The sequence below is a fragment of the Enhydra lutris genome, unplaced genomic scaffold, assembly GCF_002288905.1.
Source record: "Enhydra lutris kenyoni isolate GAN:26980312 unplaced genomic scaffold, ASM228890v2 scaffoldscaffold17, whole genome shotgun sequence".
Lineage (NCBI taxonomy): Eukaryota > Metazoa > Chordata > Mammalia > Carnivora > Mustelidae > Enhydra > Enhydra lutris.
Genome location: NW_019154101.1, coordinates 35,792,552 through 35,808,503, shown reverse-complemented (window position 1 = coordinate 35,808,503; position 15,952 = coordinate 35,792,552). Strand labels below are relative to the sequence as shown.

The following is a 15,952-nucleotide window of genomic DNA, read 5'->3' as shown; positions in this document are numbered from 1 at the left end:
GGGGTCTATGTGGGAGGTGAGTAGGATTAGCTGAGGTGAGGAGTCAGCAGAGGCTGGGCCACTTATGGCTCTGCAGGCCAAGTGACAAAAGTTGAATTCATCCACAGTGCATAAAAAGTAGCTGGGGTATTTTTAGCAGAACATTGAAAGACTTTTAAGAAAACTTTATTTGGAAATAATTTCAGATATACAGAAAATTTTAAAAGCACAAAGAATATCTCTGTATTCTTTACTCAGATTTACTTATTGTTAAGATTTTGCTCAATTTCCTTCATCATTTTTTATCTCTATTTCAAAATCCTTTTTATCTGAACCATTCGAGAGTAAATTACATACATTATGGCCTTTAAATTCTATACTTCAATGTTTATTTCCTTAAAAAAGGCGATACACTTATCTGAGGGTCAATTTGAAGTGTCAACTTGACTGGGTCGTGGGGTACCCAGATATTTGGTCCAACATTATTTTAGGTGCATATGTGAGGGTGTTTTGGATGAGATTAACATTTAAATCTGTAGCCCTAGTAAAGCAGATTGCCTTTCCCATTGTAGATGGGCTTCATCCAGTCAGTTGAAAGCATATATAAAATAAAAACTCTGACCTTCTCCAAATAAGAGCATTATTCCTGCCTGATAGCTTTTGAACTGAAACATCAGTGTTATCCTGCTTTCAGATTCAAACTGAAACACTGCTTCTCCCTGGGTCTTAAGCCTGCTGACCTTGGCACTGGGACTACACATTGGCTCTCCTGGTTCTCCAGCTTGCTGACTCACCCTGCAGATTTGGGGACTTGTGGTCTCCATAATCATGTGAGCCAACTCTTTATTATCTATCCATCCATGCATCTATCTATTGTCTATGTATGTATGTATGCATCTATCTATCTGTCCACCTGGCCATCTGTTGTCCTATTGATTCTGTTTCTCTGGAGAACCTTGACTAATACGTCCTACATAATGACAGAGAAGTTATCAACCTAAGTAAAATTTATTATAAATATAGTAGTTTTATCCAGAATACCATCTGTTTTCCAGTTACATCAATTGAGTCAGTCAAGTCCTTTATAGCATTTTTTTTTTCTCTTCCAGTACAGGATCCAGTCTAGAATCACATATTGCGTTTGATTTTCAAGTCTTAGCTCTTTTAATCTGGAACAATTTCCCAGCTTTTTTTTTTTCCTTTTATGATTATGGACAGTTTTGAAGCATTCAGTCTCACACCTCTCAACCAGCCCTGCCCTGCCAACCCCATTTTAATAGATCGATCTCCATTTTTGGGTCTGTGTAACATTTTCTCTTGATTAGATTCAGGTTATGCATTCTTGGCAGAAATAACATAGAACTGATATTTGTCTTTCTCAGGATATCCTATCTGGAGACATGCAATGTCCACCTGCCCATCCTTTGTGATAATAATTTTAATCACTCAGTCATTGTGTTTTCCAGTGTGTCCACTGCATCGTTACTATTTTCTCCTTGCTGCTAATAAACAATTATGCAGATATCCTGGTCCTTACCAATATTTACTCCCTAGATTTAACAATCCTTTATGATCCTTGCCTGAATTCTTCTTTACCGTGATGCTTACAAAATGATGATTTTCCTTATTCAATATTCATGCCATGTTTACAACATGCTACCATAAACAAGAGCTTTCCCTTCTTCTTCACGCTTTGTTTCATTTTATTATCTGTGTGGAATTGTAGATTTCTGTTTTTTAATGATTTATGATTAATTACTGCCTTTAATTATTTTATTTCTTGAATTGTCCCAGTGGGAGCTCCTTCAAACTATTCTCTGTGACCATGTGACAAGTCCTCCTTATTTGAGGAGGGGAGCATTTCCTTAAGTTTTCAACAAAAGTGTGGTTCACAGCTTTCTAACACAATCTACTCAGGTGCTTTCCTGATGTAATCTGAATCCAGCCCGCATATGCAGAGGGCTGGTAGAGACGGAAGAAAGAGGCAGGCCACTCCATATTGGTAGGTGGCAATTTTAATAATAGCAAAGAGAGCTTACATATGAGGCTTGTCTTGGGCAGCAGCAAAATGAATGTTTTCCCACACCTGCCCTTCAAATCTTGAGAGGCCCTAATGGCTCAGTCGCATAGACTGTGTGGGTACTTTCAACATCACATCATCATCCTTAGGCTGTGTCCTTGGAGCAGCCTCTGGGAGTGGGAAAGGCAAGCTGAACTCACATTCCAAGGACAGGGGAAGGGATGAGGCACCTTGGGGTGCCAAGATCTAGCTCATGGGTCAATCGGTGGTCATACCTCTTTGACTCTGTTATTCAACAAAAACGATTTTTCAGTATCTTATTGTACTTAGCTTAGCCAGCCTAGAAAATTGTCATTTCTCCAAGAATCTCTGATTCCTTTTAGTGGAGATGGTGTCAGAAGTCAAGATCTGGGGGCTGTATTCATTTTGTTACTGGGAGTGTTACTGCTTCAAGGTTCTTTCAGCAAATAGAGCTAGGAAATATGCATGTTTGCATGTGTTTGTCTATATTACGTCTGCATGTGGAAACATACATATACTGAAATATTTACACATTTTAGAAATCATGAGTCCACATCAATACCTCCAATTCCAATCCACCCTCTCAGGGTAACTCTCTTGCCTTCCACAGTACCATAATAGGATGTTGGAAGAGCTTTCTGACTACTTTATAGACAATGTAGTCTAGGGTAGGCAAGTGTGGAAGTAGGAATACCAGCTGGGAGATATTGCAGCAGCTCAAGGAACAAGGAATGGTGACTTGGACAAGAGTGAGAGTGGTAGAAGTCATGAGAAAAGGTCACGTTTTTATTTTTAAGGTTCAGATTATACAGTAAGGGCAGGATATGTTGTGTGAGAAAAGGAGAGAAACCATATTTTACTCCTAGAGATTTTATCTGAGTACTGGGTCTGACTCAGTTGGCAGAATTTTCAGTGGAATTGATTTGACACTTTAAAAAAAGAGCTCCTTTTCAGTAGGATCTATTTAAGATGTGGAAGTGAGCACATGTTCAAGATGACCAATGAAGTCTCCACAAACCCAGATTCTTTCATTAGTAAAATATTTAAAACTCAAACACTTACATACTTCCTTTACTCCACCTCAGGGAGGTGTTTGGGATACACAAATCCCAGAGGGGAAGCTGTGTGGCCGAGGGAAATATGTGGACATGCCTAATATGAATAAGTTCTGGGAGCAAAGTAAGAAAATGAGCCTGATTTCCAGACATTCCTTTATTTTATTTTATTCTTTAAAATTTATTTTACTGCAGTAAGAACATTTAACATGAGATCTACTCCACCCTCTTAACAAATCTAAGTGTACAATATAGTACAGTTGTCTAGAGGTACAAGGCTGTACAGTAGATATCCGAATAGTTCCTTAACCTCGGAACACATTCAATGTACATTCCAAAGAAATTGCAAAGAAAGCAGGAATTATGTTGCCCACTGTTCCAATCATTATACACTGTTATGTATCACAATCATGGAGGAACAAAAAGACCCACTGTCCACCAAAAATATAACTACTTTCCCCTTCCAGTGGCAGAATCTGGAGAAGACATGCAGAAATGGAACCTTGCAAGGGGAAGGAAAGAAGGAAGAACAGGCCATCAACCTTGAACCTCACATAGCTGAAGGAAAAAATGTGTTTGGTGTGTGCCACATCTTTGCCTCCCCCAATGACACTTTTGTCCATGTCACCAACCTTCCTGGCAAGGAAACCATCTGCTGTGTGACTGGGGGATGAAGGTGAAGGATGGCCAAGATGAGTCCTCTCTCTACACTGCTGTGTTGGCTGTCCAGGATGTAGACCAGAGGTGCAAGAAGCTGGGCATCACTGCCCTTCACATCAAATCCCGGGCCACAGGAGGAAATAGAACCAAGACCCCTGGACCTGGAGCCCAGTCATCCCTCAGAGCCCTTGCCTACTCAGGATTGAAGATCAGGTGGGTGGAGGATGTCAACCTCATACCCGCTGATAGCACACACAGAAAAGGGGGTCAACCTGGTAGCCATCTCTGAACAGGATTCCTCAAATTATTGTTTTCTCTGAATAAATTGCCTTTGTGTAAGAAAAAAAGAGAATATGACTACATTCATTTCTTTATGTTTCCCTCAGTCATGTTAACAGACACACAATTCCTACACTAAAGCCATTATGCACACTTTATGATGTATTTAACTTTTATTTCCTGCTTTATGTCTATTGAGCATTATAAGAGAAGCATTTAAAATGTTTCTCACTATTCCCTGTTTGGGATTACTCATGTTATCTTTTTATAATGTAGATAATCTCTTTCTCCCCTCCTCCCCAGAAACTTCCAAACACATAAAAGCTTCCAGAGTACAGACTTCACAACTCTCATTATCATGCTCTACCTTATGGCTTACATCCTAACTTACTTCAGGATGGGAATGTGTTTCAAATCACATAAAGAAAAACGATTAATAATTTATCTACTGATTCATTTGATCCTTTAACCAGACCCCAGGATGTCAAATCTAAGCCCGCTTTCATAGGCAGACCTACTAAAAGTCTGATCTGCTTTCTTTACTATGGACATTGTTCTCATGAATGAAATTCCCCAGCAATGGCTGGATAGGCACTTGGGTACAAGTTTATCTAAACATACACACAGCAGCCTATCTCAGGCCCAGAGAGGAATCTCAGCTATCCATGTTTCCCAGGTCTGGATAGACAGTTCCAGTGGGTGATGACACCTGAGGAATAGCTTCCTGTCTGTTCAGTCTAGGACTGCATACTCTATATCTCATGCAAAATTCCAAAGCTCTATCTGAAAATTCTGAACACTGCAGAGCGTTCCTTATCTCTGAGAGCCCAGGGGCCGGTGGAACCAGCACTTCCTGCATTATGGGAACAGGAAACACAGAGAATATGATTTATTGAAGATGTTTCATGTTATACTTGTGCATCACCAAGCTCCACGCTGCATGAATGTTGACCTCCTCTGCTTCTGGAAACATTAAAGTCTATGATGTACTCCCCCAGAAAATGTAAAGGAAGATTCTTTAGGTGTGGAATAGATGGTGATATGTTGACCTTCAGTCACTTGAGAAACCTGACTGGGATAGACTGATAGGAGGAGGAAGTTGAGGCAAAGGAAACGACTCAGAACTTAAAAGCCAATTGTTTTAAAACTTCAGCGTCTGTAGGAATGTGATTTCATACTCATTTTCCCATTACAGTGTTGTTTGCTACATACTCCCCTCACTGCACACTCCCCTCACTGCACTCCCCAGGAGATGATATGTTTACAACTTTATGGACCTAGACATTTTAACATTTATTTTAAGAGAATGCAAATAGATCAAAATTTGAACCTCTAAGTCCAAAATATCACACACGTATGGGAATAAAAGAGCACAATTCTTATACTGGAGAAAGGGGGCTGCATCTTGCACCTCACAGCCACTTTTCTTGGCATTTTGTTAGCTATTTCCTGGTAGCAATTCTCAGTGAGGTGTTACCTGGAATTCTGCCAAATCAGTCTTAGACAATTTGTTACAATGACCATAGGTCACAATCTTTAACTGTTGGCAGGTGTTCTGGGCTTGCCCTCACTTGAGGAGCCCCAGTTAATCCAGTTTGGTATAATTCTTTTCTGTTTAGTTCTTGAAGATCCTTTTATATAGTCTCTTAACCAGAAAAATTAGCTAGCTTGGGTTCACACACTCAAATCTCAATGCTGCTTGGAGGCTCGATTTTCAAGAGCTGAGGAACTCTATTGAGAGCTCTTCACATATCTCTGTCTATTCTCAAAAGATTTTTCAGTGTATTTGTGAAAATAAAAGGAATGTCACAGATAGCAACATATTGTCAAGGGTTACCTGACTGCTCTGTATATGCATGTATTAGTCAGCTTGGGTTGCTGTAACGAATATCATAGACTGAGCAACTTGAACAACAGATATTTATTTCTCACACTTCTAGAGGCTGCAAAATCCAAGATCAAGGTGCTGGACAATTCTGTTCCCAGTGATCTCTCTTCCTGGCCTGCAGAAGGCCACCTTGACAAAAGAATATCTGTCATCCGGAAAGATAACCGTCTTAAGCAGTTATGATTTCAAGAAGTTCAAGAGCAAGAGGACGTTTGCTGCTCTTGCCTGCAAAGGTGTTGGGTGTTTCCAGGACACGCAGGGTATTCATTCAAAGCCCAGTGTCAAAAGATAGCTCAAACTACAAAACCTGTTTGTGATGCAAAAACTAGGCACAGTTTGGCCCTTAGGCACCTTTCAGAGCTGTGCCTGCCCAGGTTTTACGAGTGGGGAACTAGGAGATAGGGATGATTTTTCTAGTTATCTGGGGCTTCTGGTTCTCCCTTCTGCGCATCTATCCCCACCCACTGAAGTCACTATGCATTCTTGGATTCTCTCACAACCTCACCCTTTAGTGACAGGCTTGTCTTCCTGACTATCACGTTGCCTCTCACTTCAGGGCTGCCTCCTCACTCCAGAGAGGACACCCCTCCAGGCTCCATCTGGCCTTAGGGTCACCACCCACTGCATGTGGAGATTAAGAACAAAAATGAAAACACACACACATAGAAATATATTACTTGTCCAGTGTTCTCAATATCCCTGAGGTGGTTGTATTGTGATATCCCAGTCCCTTTAGATTTTCATTACCACTGAGCCCAGCTGATTTTCCTCCAGTCACCAAATAAACACTAAATGGACAGTCCCACTTCCTTCTAGTTTTATCAGACTGCCTGCCCTACTCGTCCATGCTAATACTAACTATGACAAGTGACTAGGTTATCTGTTCTTTTGTACTTGTTTGTTTTTTATGATTAACGTTTATCTTAAGCAGGTGCTAACTTTTCTGTGAAGGGCTTTTCTCCCAGTGTGGTTAAAATATTGTTGAGTACTGGGGAGAAATAAAGAAGTTATATTACATCTTTTTTCAAAGGTTTTAATTTTTATTAATATCCAGATAATGTAACCAGCTCACTTCTCCAGGTCCCTGTCCTTCTGACTAGAGGACTGTTGAGTTCAGGTAGTAATATATAAAAGAAAGAATGGCTATGGACAGGTTCACAAAAACAAGTGATTACCTGGAATAACCTATAAATGCTCAGAAAACTCCCATGCACTATGTTCATGACACAGCAGAATTTATTACTCAAAACTCATTCCTGTCTTGAAGTCTAACCAGAGTCCCTTAAACTTTCACACACAGGAATGTCTTTTTCATGATAAAAAAAAAATCATAGATCTATAATAGGGAAATGTTGACTGAGAAAATATCTGAAATATTTGAAAATATCATAACATCAATTCAACATTTTAAGATACAATTGGATTTTATCAGTGGTCATATCATCTAGATACATTTGAATAATGATAGCACATATGTGTGAGAAACTTATTTAGGCTACAGGCAAAGCTTTTGTGACATTCATAGTAGGCAGTTGAAAAATATTGAAGAGGTTTGTCTTTATTCTTTTTCCATATTTGTCTTATTCAGAAAAATTATTTACCATTAATTTGAAAAATAAAACACATAAACATATGTAAGTCACACACAAACATTCCGAGGTTTATTCTCCCTTTTATCTTCATGTTTATTTTAACATTTATCTGATGTCCTGTAGTATAATTTTATGGCCTCAATGGCCCCTGAAGTATTTAACAAAAGGTTTCCTATTTGGGGAATCTTTCAAGTTTGCTTTCTAGAAATTGTTCAATCAATGATGAGTGTTTGAGATGCAAAAAAGTCCAAGATAGTTGTTCTCAAATATACTTCTTGCACTAGAGCCTGTCCTACAAAACCAGTCTTAATTAGAAGCCCAAATGTAAACCATATTGTTGTGGAGTTGTGTTCATTGAGGAAATGTCTGGGAGTTTCCCTGCTTTCTTCTCCCTAAAAAGTTTCTGGAGAACATCAGAGAAACCCTGGTACCCTGAGGTGAGTAATTTGAAAACATTAACCCTCCACCAGGAGTCTGGCCCTTGTAGTTCTGCTAACCCTGGCCAAGTGATGGCTGGCAAATAAATCCCTTTTCTAGTTTTTAATGTCCTCCTCTGTTAAAAGAGGAGTTACAACCAGACTTTTTCTGTTCTAAATTTTATACTCCCTCACTTATGTCTTAATACTTTTCCTTTCTTTCAGCTTTCTTTCCATTTTCTAAGGGGCTGAGTTTCTTTTCAAAACAGGGCCTATCCTCAGTGAGACACACCTCTGTGTGTTTCCAGGAGAGGTGGGCACTGAGGAGGCTGAGTGGCTGTGCTGCTCTGTGGTTGTTGGAGGAGGAGGTCACTGAGAATGAGCTTAATTTCTGGAGAATCTACTCCATGAAAGCCAGAAGCCAGGCTGGATTCCTGGGAAGGAAGGAAGCCACATTAGAGGTGTACTTCAAGGTCATGAATAGAGAGCCAATGGTGGAGAGCTTGGGTCTCAGCTAGAATGAGCCTTCAATTTCTCAATCCTTCCTATATTCAATCTTTCCCTAACCAAGGAGAAAATCATCTAGTACCCATGAATAATCAACCAAGTACAAAAACATAAAGCTCTGTCCTTTGAGGAGCTGCTTGGTAGCAGAATTCTTACCTGTGATAATAGTAATAGTAATTTTTTTTTTTAAAGATTTTTAAAAAAAATTTATTTGACAGACAGAGATCACAAGTAGGCAGAGAGGCAGGCAGGGGTGGGGGGGGAAGCAGGCTCCCCGCCAAGCGAAAGCCCGACGTGGGGCTTGATCCCAGGACCCCAGGACCATGACCCAAGCCGAAGGCAGAGGCCTTAACCCACTGAGCCACCCAGGCACCCCAATAGTTATAGTAGTTTTAATTTTAATAGTAATTTTATATGTGCCAACCACTACCCATAGGTTCTTCACATGTATTCCCTCTTTAAACCTCACTGTAAGACTTTGCTGTACACATGATTTTTATTCTCAGTTTATAAATGAAGAAACAGATATGCAGAGGCTAAGTAGCTCCCTAAAATCACAACTGTAGTAAATGTTGAGCTCTAATTCAAACCCAGGCCTGTCTCATTTGCTCCTTCTCTCTCTTCTGAACCGGGAAGCTATCTCTCTATCCCATATCTACACATGGGGTTCTCTGTTGCTTTTGCTAGACTCTAATCAGTTATAAATCCTTCCTATTCTTAATTCTTAATATGCACTGTTGGAGACAGTAAGCCATGGTTAAAAAGGGGAACTCTGAAGCCACAGGGCCTGGGTTAAAGTCCTGTGTAATTTTGGACAAGCTATTTAATCCTTTCTGCCTCAATTTTCTCATCAGAAAAAGGAGGTTAAGAATGAGACTTACCTCAAGTGGTTATTTGACTTTGAAATTGAATAAGACAAACTATGAGTATCTGTTACAATAGTGTTTGAGTAACATGCACTCAATGAATATTAAGTGTTATTATTTTCCCTGCTTATTTCCCTGCTTTCTTCTTATAAGAAACATATACTGCACTGCCTGTGTTGTTAAGCTATATTTATAAGGTCTGTGCCTATGGTTATCTGTACCAATAGGGACTGGCAAAGCATTTATTTCTCATAGTTCTGGACACTGAGAATTCTAGGATCATGGTGCTGACAGATTTCGAGTCTGGTGAGAGCCTGCTTCCTGGTTCATAGATGTCTGTCTTTGCACTGTGCCCTCCCATGGCAGAAGGGGCAAGGGAGATCGGGGGGTGGGGGTGGGGGTCCCTTTTATGAGGGCACAGATTCCATTCTTGAGGCCTCCTCAAGAGGCGACCTAATCACCTCCTAAAGACTGCCTCCAAATGTATCACACTGGTGACTGGGTTTTAACATATGAATTTGGTGATGGGGGGATATAAACATTCAGTCTATGACAATGATGATGGTGATTACGATACACTACTTTGGGAGTTTATGGCCTGAATTTGTCCCTCTGAGACAAATAAGGGAGGTGATCATAGAATGGGACTCCTCCTGCCACAACTAGACTTCACTTATCTGCCTATGAAAGAGGGAAATAAAGATTCCTGAAAACACTGCATTACAACCACCCATCCCGCACTCCTAGCAAAAATGGAATTGTTGTATTGAACTCAACAGATTCCTTCTTATTAAGACAAAAACTTTGTTTTCCTGCTAAAAGTGAGTTTGGAGGCCCTTTTCCTTCCATAGCAGAACCCAATATGTTCAATTTCAGCAGCTACAAATGGTTTACTTGAAACTTGTGGTTGAATTATTTTCTACAGCAAAACTCATTTCAGCCTTTGTTTTCATTTCACTTCCAGGCTTTCACAAGGAAAAAAAAAGCACCCTTAAATAGCTATATTATTATTGCTCTTTTTGTTAATAGAAATAACAAGAACACCACACAACAAACAAAATATTTTTCACATTCACTTTTCTTGATATTCATGACAACCCTATGGGGAAAGTAAAACAAATCCATCAGAAAATTCACTTTGTTTTCTCAGCACTCCAAGGTATTATATCTTTATTTTAGGTTCTTTGCAGTGATGTGCAGTGCAGTAATGTGTGGCAGGAGGCCATTATTGCTAGATCTTCCTGCTTTTGGACACTTGACTTTTGAATCTCTCTGTCCTCTCACTCCCACTGGAATTGTCTTAATTAAAACCGTCTTCTGTCTTGGGTCTTACTACAGCCTCAAACAGGCCTTTTCGGCCCAAGTCAATGTCACTCATTGCTGTCAAAATCCTGCTCAGCCTTCCAAGACTGAGATTCGATCTTATGTCCTCTAAGTTTATCAAATTCCACTGTCAGAATTAATGTCCTTGTCACTAAACTCTCATGGTCTTTTATTTACAGCTCTTCTTGTGATAATATGAAGTACATCTTACTTGAATGATATCTGTGAATATACTTGTTTTCTCAATTGTCAGTAAGAACTTTGAGGGCAAAAACTCTGATTTATTCAGTTGTGCAGTTGCTCAGCCCCAGCCTGGACCTTCCACTTGGTAGCGTCGTACTATTATAAGAATGAAAATTTCATAGCATTCAAGTGCTCTGAGACAGTCTATTAAATTTATCAATATCAGCTACTCTTACTGCATAATGCTAGCAACATTTGTTTAATGTCAGTTCTTCAGAAAATACAGTTTTTATTTATTTGTGTGTTTTGTACTAAGGTCACTTTAATTGATTAAGTGACAGAAACTCTTCCTTGCCTACAATTTCAGCTTGGGTCCTACGGAAATCTGCCTGTAGAACAAATATAGAATTCAAACTGTCCCTGACACTCAGACAGATGTTTGGAAGAAAACAGGGAAGTTGATTCTGAATTGAGACAATTTCATTCATGGACCTCCTCAAATTAAGCAAGCTGTGGTTAATTTGCAGAGTTCTGAAAGGTCATCCTTGGAGAGAATTGAGTTTTGAGAAATGGGGTGAATGATAAGACGTTAATGTAATTCCAATTTGTGAGGATAAAGAGAAGCCTGTCTTTTAAAACTGTGCTTTGGAGAGCATCAGTTTTGTCTTAAAGTTATATACAGGAAACTTCAAGAGAAATTGACTTTAACAAAACCAAAATTAAATATTACTTGATAACTGGCAGGGTAAATATTATGTGATATTTGGTAGAGAAACTTATCAGGAAGAAAATGTAAGGCTCTGTTTGATATTTATAATTAGATGCCTATGAGACATCTTATATGTAGTGTGCTCTTGTTAAGTGAAGAAAGAAAAAGGACATGCATAGTGATTTTTCCTTTGTACATGACAAAAGAGGAAAAAGGAATGAAATAAATATATATATACTCTCTCATATATGTATACTTGCTCATTTATTAAAAAAAAAAACAATAATTATAATGGTTAACTCCAAGTGTTCATGAGAATGAAGTAGAGGGAACTAAAATAAGGGTAAGATTTCTATGTTGGTTTTGATCTTTGTACTATGTAAATATTATACATGATCAAAAAATAAAATTGAATTAAAAATGGTGAAGTAAGAGCAAACTCTAAAATTAAATAAAAACAACATAATAATAAACTTAACTATATGTCAAATTTATAACAAAATCACAGAAAAAATTAATCTAAATAATTTTAAACACACCACTCTACTTGTATATCTTGCATGGGAGGTATTTTAAAGAAAAGAATAATTGCAAAAAACTCCTAAATTTTACTTAATAAGTTTGTTGTGGTAGTGGTGTTGATAGCATAATTACGAAATTATTTCTATGTGTACCAAGAAGAGGACTAAATACATTGATGTTCTGGGAACTAGAAAAAGAGAGAGAGATATGACATAAGGGGAGGTGAAGAGAATACTGTTAGGCTTGAACTCAAGATATCAGTATGACATAATGATTTTAAAAGTTACAGAAAAAATGACACCACAGTGTAAATGAGCAAATACAGCACCCATATTTCATCTTCTGAATACTGTTGTGTACTAAAGATCCAGAGCTCCTTGCAGAAATGGCTGATTCTTAGTTCAGGACTGGAAAAACACAAGATGAGCATAGAATATCCAGTTGTGTTAGAAAGCAAAAACTGATGAGAAAGTGACAAGAAGATAAACAGGATTTTTCCTTTCATCAGTGATAGAATAATAGATGCCTAATTTACCTTCTTATCCTAAATAACTAAAAGGCTGGGATGTACGTATATCCTGAAGTACACTCCTGTGAAAAGGAAACAAAGTTAGACCTGCAAATGAACTGGCCTAATGCTTGAAGGAAATTTCTAGGCTGCAGGATAAGAAGGGGGAGCCCAATAGGGGTTGGGAGTCTCATTAAATTGAGGAGAAAAAAATTAGAATTGAGGGAGGCCGAGCCAGCCAAAATTTTCATGACAAATTACTGGAAAGGAGGCAACTGAGTTCCAAAGATTGGGAAAGGCTGCAGCGGAGTACTGTTTTGTATGTGCTTTGGAAGAAAATACTCCAGACCAAAGAAAGGACTACTGGAAAGCAGCAGGCTGAAGAATTCCTAGAGCTCAAATGAGGCTAAGAGTAACTTGTGTTTCCACTAGACAGGGGAGAGGACCTCATAAAAGTGACATCGTATAGAATTCTCAGAAAGATATCATCTTTGTAGTGTGGACAAATTTGCACTAGACAAAAAATTGTTCTTGCTCTATACCAGAAAAACTTAATTCAAATAGTGTGATGAATGAAATTAATTCCAAGTGCATGGCAGAACAAGTTCTAACAATAGTTACAGGAATACAAATACAGCAATGACAACCTAAAAATCTCAAAGTCCAGCATCAAATAAGAAATGACTAACCATACAAAGAAGTACTGCAATATAACCATGTCTATGAAGAAAAGTCAGTCAATAAAAATTGACTCCAAATGACTGAGATGTTCAAATTGGCAAAAACATTAAAATTGTTATTATAAACATGCTTGATATGCATCAGAAGGAAGGGAAAACATGAAGATAATGAGCAGAAATCCCAGAGTTGAAAAATATACTAGATGGTATTAACAACAGATTAACTGAAGAAGAAAATGTCAATGAACTTAAAGACATAGAAATAGGTGCTTGTAAATGAACCACACAGGGGCCAAAAAAACCACCACCACCACCAACAACAAAAAAACAAAACTAAAGAAGGAAGAGAAGAAGAAAGTGAAAGATGAGAAAGGGATAGAAGGAAGGAGGTGGGAGAAAAGGAAGAAAAGGAAGAAGGAGAAGAAGAAGAAGAAGAAGAACAGCAACAACAACAACAAAGCAAACAAATAGAAGAACAAAAAAATCCAAGAGCTATTTAACAATGGCAAGCAATATATATACATGGAATTAAACTCTGAGAAGAAAAAATATTTGAAAAAATCATGGCCAAAATGTCCCAAATTTATTTATATATTAAATTATATTATAATATACAATATATGTTATAAATTATATATAAATTATATGTATGATTGTATATGTCATAAATTATAATCATATATACTTTTATACCCAAATTCACAGATCAAGAAGCCCAGTGAACCCCTAATATGATAAACCGAAAAGAAAACCACACTGAATGACATCATAATCCCATTGTTGAAACCAGTGCTAAAAAAATTAAAGCAATTAAAAATAAAATGAACATTACTAATAAAGAAACAAACATAAGAATTACAGCAGTTTCCTTGTCAGAAACTATGCAAGTTAAAAGACAAAGGAATGACATCTTTAAAGTACTGAAAGAAAAAAAAATCTAAAATTCTATAGCCAGCAAATATGTCTTTCAAAAATGAAGCAACATAAAGATGTTGTTGACAATGAAAATTCAAGGAGACCTGCTCAGAAAAATAAAGAAAATTCTTTAAGTAGATGCAAAGTACCAGATGGATATTTAGACTTACACGAAGGAATGGAAAGGGCTAGAAAATGATGGCTATGTGGGTAAATAAAAGAAAAGCTTTCTCATTTTTAATTGCTTTAAACATAATTGACTTCTTAAAGCAAACACAACAATTGCTGTTTAATAATACATAAAGAAGTAAATTGTAGGACAACAATAGCACAAAAGACTGGAGGAGAGATATGGAAACAAATTGTTGTAAAGTTCTTAAACTATTTGTGAAGCAATATAATATTTGAAAGTAGATGGGATCAGCTAGATATGCACATTGTAAACTCTATGCAACCACTAAAAACAAAACAGAGAAAGAAATAAAATTTTATAGATGTCCCTTTGAGGGAGCTTCCACTGATCATATTCACGGCAAATTTAAACATCAATAGAATAATGACAGTACTAGCACATTGATTAAAAAAAACCCCCATCAGTTCAAATTGATGTTCAAAAAGGGAGAAAGAGAAATAGAGTGGAAGAAAAAAAAGTTATTTTTAGAAAAGAAGGCCAATTCAGTACATGCAGAAAAAATGACAGACTTAAAAAAATGGCTGTTCTGCAAACCTAAATAAATAAATGATAAATGAATACCTGTTTCATGGAAGAGTAATTAATGGATTGCAAAACCACTGGATGAAATTTTTTTGAGGAACTAAATATTCATACAGTTTTAAATTTTTACCCTACCAAATATTATTTATTAATTACAAAAAGAAGTTTCTTTTGAATAAAGAGCTCTGACAGAAATTACCTTAAACAAGTAATCACATTTCATATCACCTACTAATGGGACTATTATGTGTCATTGACAAGATGCAGTGAGAAGTATACATCAATTCTGAAGTACTCCTGCCAAAGAGTTTTAATATGAATCTAATCATGAGGAAGTAGTAGAACAAATTCAGAATGTAGGATGTTCTCCAAAACAATCATCCTGAATGAGTCAAAAATGTTAATGTGAAGAGAGACAGCAAAAATTAAATTTTCAAAAATCCAAGGGAGTTGTTCTGTATTAAAGGGGACTAAAGAGACATGACGCTCAAATGCAATGCGGGAACCCTGACTAGGAGACTGAGCCTTTCTAAGTATAAACAAGTGTCAGTGAGGTAGTGAGAGGCAGAAACAGCAGACCAAGCTGGTTGTGTTCATTTCTAAAGCCTAGGTTCAACTTTTTGTCAGTATTTATGGGTTTTCACAAGCCCCCACATTCAGCTTATTAAAAGTTATAGAAGAAATTTAAACATCAGTTTTCCAGAAGTGCTATTTTCACAATTCACCTTTCATCTCATCAGTTAGCCACACACACACAAAAGCAAACAAACAAACAAACAAAAAAACAAAAAACAACCCCCCCCACAAACCAAAAACCAAAAAACAAAAAACCCAGGTGTCCCAAATTTCAAGGAGCATATTTATCTTAGACCACAAAAGTGACAGGTGATTTAGTCCATCCTAAAAAGAAATTACAAATAAATGGAGACACTCTTTAGACCTAAAGATAGATCTAGAATATGGAGTCTAGTTCTTCACTCCAATCATAGGCACTTACTTTTTGGATACCAGGAAGGAAGTGAGTTAATGTGGAGCCAAGAAGGGTAATAACACAGAAGTAGAACATTTAATAGGAACAAAATGTGTCTATAACCCCTGCCTCCATATTTAGCTC

General features: G+C 37.5%; 1 pseudogene; it reads left to right on the top strand.

The window, feature by feature from the left end:
• The first annotated feature begins 3,485 nt into the window (after window positions 1-3,485).
• LOC111147477 lies at window positions 3,486-4,024 on the top strand (annotated as a pseudogene).
• The last annotated feature ends 11,928 nt before the right edge of the window (window positions 4,025-15,952 follow it).